Genomic DNA, 6,125 nt, shown 5'->3' with positions numbered 1-6,125 from the left:
AAAACATTCTAAGCTGGGTGGTCGTGGCACATACCTTTAATCCCAGCACTTGGGAGGCAGAGGAAAAAAAACGAAAGAAAGAAAACATTCTACCCTCCAACTGTTTTTTCCTTTGTGGTGCTAGAGATGGACCCCAGGACCTCTTGCATGCTACCCAACACTGAGCTTCACCCCAACTTTTTAAACTGTGCAAACCCCCTTGACCGATTTTACTCTACAAGAGCATTATACTGCCCTTATCTTAGGGACCCCAAACTCTTCACCCCTGCCTACCAGTAATCGCTGCTCTATGTTAATGACAAGTCTCCTTATCTGTGACTTAGTTTTCCAAGGTTACAGCTACAAAGATCAACAGTCTGAAAACATTAAACTGAAAATTCCAGAGAATAAACAATTTGTGTTTTAAATGATCCTTATTCAACTGTGGTGTGCGTGATAACCATTCTGCCCCATAATCAGAAACTGTGGAGAGATGAGTTGTTAATCTCTCCTTCGCATCTCAATTTGACTCCCTGCACTTTTCTCCTCAGCAGAGCACGGAAAGACAGAGCATAGAGAACATCTCTCTCTCTATCCCTTCTTGCTTCCACACTGCGCCCCTGAGAACAGCCTCATTTCCTCAGAGGTCTGTATGAACAGGAGAGACTCGCCACCACACAGAATGTTCAATACTCCCTGGTGTGAGGTGCATACAAGAAATCTTAGAGCTAGTTTCTCTAATGAGAACTGACGCTGCCATCCACCCAATCCGACCTCTAGCCCGGTCAGTCACACCAGAGGAGCTAAAGAGGCAGAGAGCCTGGTCCCGGGCAACTGTGCCCAAACTGAATTCAGCAGATTACAGCTCTTCAAAAGCGTTCTTTTCCCATCTCTTCTGCCTTCTGACCTGGCCATCTTACAATAGAAAGAACCAGCTGCCAAGTAACCTATGCGTCCCCTCCAAGACCCTCCTTGGAGCCTTCCAGCTCCATCACTCTCCACTCGTGGCGTGGCTTGGCTTCCTGAGGAACCACCCTCCACTCCATTCCCACAACAGTCGGAGGGAATGTAACAGCTTCACTGTAAAGCCTTAGATTCTCTCCTTCTCTCCCCACAACTGCTGTATGGGGGGGGGGGATAAGTCCCCACTGGATCTCCCTGCCTCCAGCCTTGATAGCTTCCGTTCCATCCAGGGTATTCCCACAGGACTTTTGGGATGAAGACTAACTCTTTCTGTTAATACAAATATCCAGAGTCACCAGAACTGTCCAGAAAGGTCCTTATCAGTCTCGCCTTTCTCTGCCTCCTGGGCACCAAATGGCTACCACACTACCATAGCCGCAGGCCCACCGGGCCCTTCCTATCACCGCTCCAAGGCTCACAAGTTCCTCCTGAACCTTGGCCAGCCACACACACACACACACACACACACACACACACACACACACTCAAGGACTTTCCAAGGTCAACTGCAAAGCCTCCACTTCCGGGCTCCTCCCAGACAATAAAAGTAGGTGGCCAGTCCCATTTCTATGAGATCTCTGTGGGCTACTTCCTATTCTTTGCTCCCTGGTTTCTTCTTTCCTCAACATTCCCAGAACCTTGAAAGATGCCTACTGCTCAAAAAACAATCACGCCTCAGGTAGCTGCCAGTTGAATCTCACATTTGCATTGCTTCAAGATTCCAGGGCTCCCCTCCAGTACCTCTTCCCATCCTTCTAGACCTACAGACGGATGGACTGACTTCATCCTTAGCCACCCCTTCCTCCTTCGTGAATTCATTTTAACCAAAATGGAGAGGGGAACAAACGTAGCACTGGGTTAAAGCCAGCCTCAGTTACATAATGAGTTCCAGGACAGTGTGGGCTACAGGAGGGAGACTGTCGCAAAAGGAAAAAAAAAGGACTTGTTTTCAAATCTCTCCACTCCTCCACTGCCATGACAGTGTCAAAACACAGTCACCTCCTTTCCAGGTATCTGATGACTTCAAATGATGGGTGTGGGTGTGTGTGTGTCTATGTGTCTGTGTGTGTGTGTGTGTGTGTGTGTGTGTGTATGTGATATATATATATATAATACAAATTTTTTAAGAAACTATCTATAGACACCGAGATTTCACCAGAGATCTCCCATGTATCACTATCTGACATTTAAATTCTATTATTGTGTAATGTTTCACTGAACTGCAAACAAACGGCTCTGCCAGACTAGGCTTGAGATTAAAAATAATTGCCGGAAGAAATAAAAGGCTGTTTTACCACTTGCAGCTTTTTGTTTCCATTTTGGCTAATTCCGATTAGTTCAGGGTGATAAAGCATGTCATCCCATTAGAGTCCCTTTATCAGGATCATCTCTCCACGTCCTCGTGGGCCCCAGTTCTTCTGGGAAGGTCTGACGGCAGCTGCCAAGGTCGAATCTCTTCTGAATGATACAGTGAGCTGAATTTACTTCATTTAAACGTCAAACTCATACGTATGAGCAAACAATGCCTAGTATTACAAACAATAAAATAAAAAGACGCTGATACAAAAATCTGTACAGGTCTGAGGTAGGTTTTGTCCACAGTCACCTGAAACTGGACTGTTCTTCAACCAGAGTAAGGGTTAACAAACTATGGTATATCCAGACGGTGGAACAGTACTCACCAATAAAAAGGACCAAGAGTCAACAGTACACAAAGCAATAAAGATGCTTCGGGCATGTCTTGCCAAGTGGAAGAAGCCATTGTTTGAGAACGCCCAAAAAGAATTTAGCCAGAGAAGAATAGAACAGCCAACCATAGAGCTGCGGCTGCCAGGGGCTCGGGGGAGGGAAGAGATTGCTTCTAGGGGGCAGCAAGAAGTCTCAGCATGATTTTTCACGGATTCTATCAACTTATATGTGGCTCTACACACGTGTCAAAACCTAAGCAACTGTGCATCCTATGTCCCTGGGTGTAAATTAAACATTTGAAATCCTTTAACCATAGTGATCATCTCTCTAAAGCATACTTAACCCCAACACATGGACTTCGGGGCTGCTGAGTCTGTGAGGAGTGTTGTCTTAGTTCTGACAGTCTGAGAAGTGAGGGGGAGACCGGGACAGGGTGGGGACAGGCAGCTGAGGAAGGAGTTTCCCCAACTGTCCTTCAGCTCTGTTCAGCACCTTGTACCTTTTAGAGATTCCACATCAGGTAACTTCTGCAGCAGCTGTATGTAAGGCTCAGGTCTAACCAATGACATGGGCAAGGTTACTCAAAAATCCACGCAACACAGAGACTGACAAAAGGATTTTAAAGAAAGGGCAGCAGGGACCAAGTCTTAACATGGTAACTCAACCTAGCAAGTGTAAGAAAAAAAAATCCACTTAAATGTAATCTACCTCCTTCCAAGTCTGTCCTTAAAAATGAGCTGGGCTGGCATGGTGGCACATGCCTGCAACCTTGGCACTCAGAGCCAGGTAGAAGGATGATGTTTGAGGACGGCCTGACTCCAAGGTGGGTAGGGGTGTTTGAGATAAAAGAGGAGAGGGAAGGAAAGTGAGAGAGACTATGAACACAGAATGAAGCCCTGAACCAGGTTAGACTGAGCTGTAAAAGAAAGAAACCTTGGCTTGAGTGTTCCTTAACATGGAAAATATGACTCAGTTTCAGGCAAAGGATGAAAACAAGCAAGTGTTCACCACCCAGTTACACTTTCTTTCCAGTGTGCTCTCGCCAAACCCGCACATTCCTGCTGCAGACAGGGAAGGCCTGAAGGTCCTCCTCAGAGACCGCCTCAGGAAAGGGTGAGCAGAAGCCAGCTGTGGCTCCAGCGTGGAAGCCATGGCGTTCCCTCCTGGCTTTCCCAGGAAGGAGCATGCCCTTGCTTCTTCTCTGTGTCTCTGGGTCCCTCTCCCAGGAGAGGCAGGCCTGCTACCTTGTTACAGCCCAGCATGAGATCAACACCTGAGGCCAACTCCAATCCAAGATGAGCTCATGATTGCTGCCTGGGAGAACCAGCTCCCAGGCCTCCAACAGCATTTGCAGCTGGAAAGACTGGCCTAAATGTAAAACAAATGCTATTTTCAGGAGAGGCATCATGTGTGGGGGGGAGGGGGGGAGAACAAAGCTAAAACCAACAAGAGAGTACATCAGACCAGAACATTCCACGACACACAGTACCTAAAAAGGGCTTTTCTCAAGAAATGGTCATTGCAAGAGGCTAGCTGTGAAAGTTAAATAAAACCCCCTGCCCCTGGAAAGACCGGAATGAAGGACTAAATGACAGACCAGCTTATTGTCTTAAGCTAATTAAGATTTATCACATTAGACTTCTGAGTTTTAGTTGGCACCAGAAACTCAGGGGCCAACATCCTGTGCAGTACAGACTCGAATATGGTCCGCAAGCATTATTTCTCCCACAGTCATGTGCAGAACTCCTGGCAGTCGAAAATGAGGTAGAACTGAAAACCAAATTTTAGGAGTGTGATTTGCAAAAGAACCTTGTTCAGTCCTGGAAGCTCTGTGCTGGCATATCCGTCTGAGATCGCATTTATCTCTATTAAATACTTTATAAAATATTCCAAGCTAACCATGCACTCTAGTCTCCCCCACCCCCACCCCTTTTTTTTTTTTTTTTTTTTTTTTTTTTGCCAATACTAGCACACAGGCGACTCTCTGCAGCCCAGTGGGGAAGGGGAAGAAACCATCCCAACAATAAAACCCCTGCATACTTAACACCCTTTACTGCAGACAGACTGCCCACCGGCTGCCAGCACACAACTCCACCAAGGCTAAGATCCTCCACGTTTCTGAATAGACTATTCAGCTGAACCCGGAGAGGAACCTGATACGCACTTCAAAGGGAGAAAATATATTTGCAATCAGGTCTCCCATGGGCTCCTCTTGACTGTGCTTTTTTTTTTTTTTTTTTTTTTTTTTACCAAAACCAGCAGAAAGGCAGAACCAGCTCTGTCGCTGAGATCATACTGGACCAGACTCTGGTGCGACTGGTTTCCTGTTTGGGGAAGTTGCAGTTCTTTGCACAAGGAACCCTAAGGCAAAGCGTTTAGTGTTCTCCTGGAAGCTGCCACCGCCTTTGTTCTTCACTAATTTGCTGCCCTCCTCTGCTTCCCCTCTTCCCCAGCTCTAGTTTACTCTTTTTTTTTTTTTTTCTTTTTTAACCAACCCAATTCTGATTGCAGCAAAGCATTAGACATTTTCCACCACCCACTACAGTAAAGCTATAAGCTTACAGTCATTCTCGCACAGATGAAACCAGAGAGACCTGGATTTCTCTTAGTCCTTCTAGTATCCCCACATTAAAATGTATGCCACAAATAATCCAATGGTCAACACTCCGTCGAAAGCCCCCGAAATCAATAAAAAGACATTCCACCACTTGCCTGAGAAACCTTTCAGGTCAACACGGGAGCAAGGGAAAGGGAGAGGTGAACGATGAACAAAAGACGACTCAGCCTCCAGGCTCCTCACACCCTAAAAAGCTGGCTGGCCTGCTTCGATTTGGTGAAGCCCTTCCTTTTCTCACAACTGTGGTCAAAACACGAAATGTGGACTGCTTCTATGCAAAAACAGTGCATTCTCCACAAGGCCCAGCCGCCTCCCACCCTCTAAACATGCCTTTCCCAGGCCTGGCTCCTCCAAATCACCCAGGCACATGCGATTTAATGAAGGCATCCAGATCTCGCCTGGATAGCAACACCATCCAAAAAAAAAAAAAAAAAGGCATTGGAACCCCATCAAACATGGATAAGAGGAAAGGTATTTGGTCTCCACTCTGAACCCCACTCATCTCCAGGGTACCAATCCACTGTCAGCCTGTGTCGGAAGAGATGTGCACATTAATATTTAAATTCATGCTAAAAATAGCATTATCTCACCTTGTGAACCTTGACCTTTTGAAAAGACTTTGGCCCAGTGTTCAGTTACTGTCACACAGTTGCATTCTCTGCAAATATGAAAGGGTTAAAGGCAGCCCCAGTCACCAGGCCTACAAGGAAAGAAAAGAGAGACAGCATGGATGGCTGACAGCATCCCTGGACCTGGACCCTGGACCGCATGGATGCTCACTTCCTACAACAAGATTGTTACCTTTTGGCCTTCAAAACAGCCCCAGTGTCCCCAACACTTAGGAGCTTCTAAAAGGAAAAGCCCAAAACAGAACACA

The 6,125-nt window shown here is 46.4% G+C and overlaps 1 protein-coding gene across 4 annotated transcripts in view; it reads right to left on the bottom strand.

The window, feature by feature from the left end:
* Znf532 (zinc finger protein 532) overlaps positions 1 to 6,125 on the bottom strand; it is a 107,397-nt gene that overhangs the window by 98,989 nt on the left and 2,283 nt on the right. For all 4 annotated transcript variants that reach the window (XM_029546830.1, XM_021214564.2, XM_029546829.1 and 1 more), the window contains exon 2: positions 5,839 to 5,948. The gene's annotated coding sequence lies outside the window, so the exon portion shown is untranslated. The remainder of the gene's footprint in view (positions 1 to 5,838; positions 5,949 to 6,125) is intronic.

The sequence above is a fragment of the Mus pahari genome, chromosome 15 (genome assembly GCF_900095145.1).
Source record: "Mus pahari chromosome 15, PAHARI_EIJ_v1.1, whole genome shotgun sequence".
NCBI lineage: Eukaryota > Metazoa > Chordata > Mammalia > Rodentia > Muridae > Mus > Mus pahari.
The sequence above is the reverse complement of the archived record's forward strand: the minus strand, read 5'-3'. Positions and strand labels throughout refer to the sequence as shown.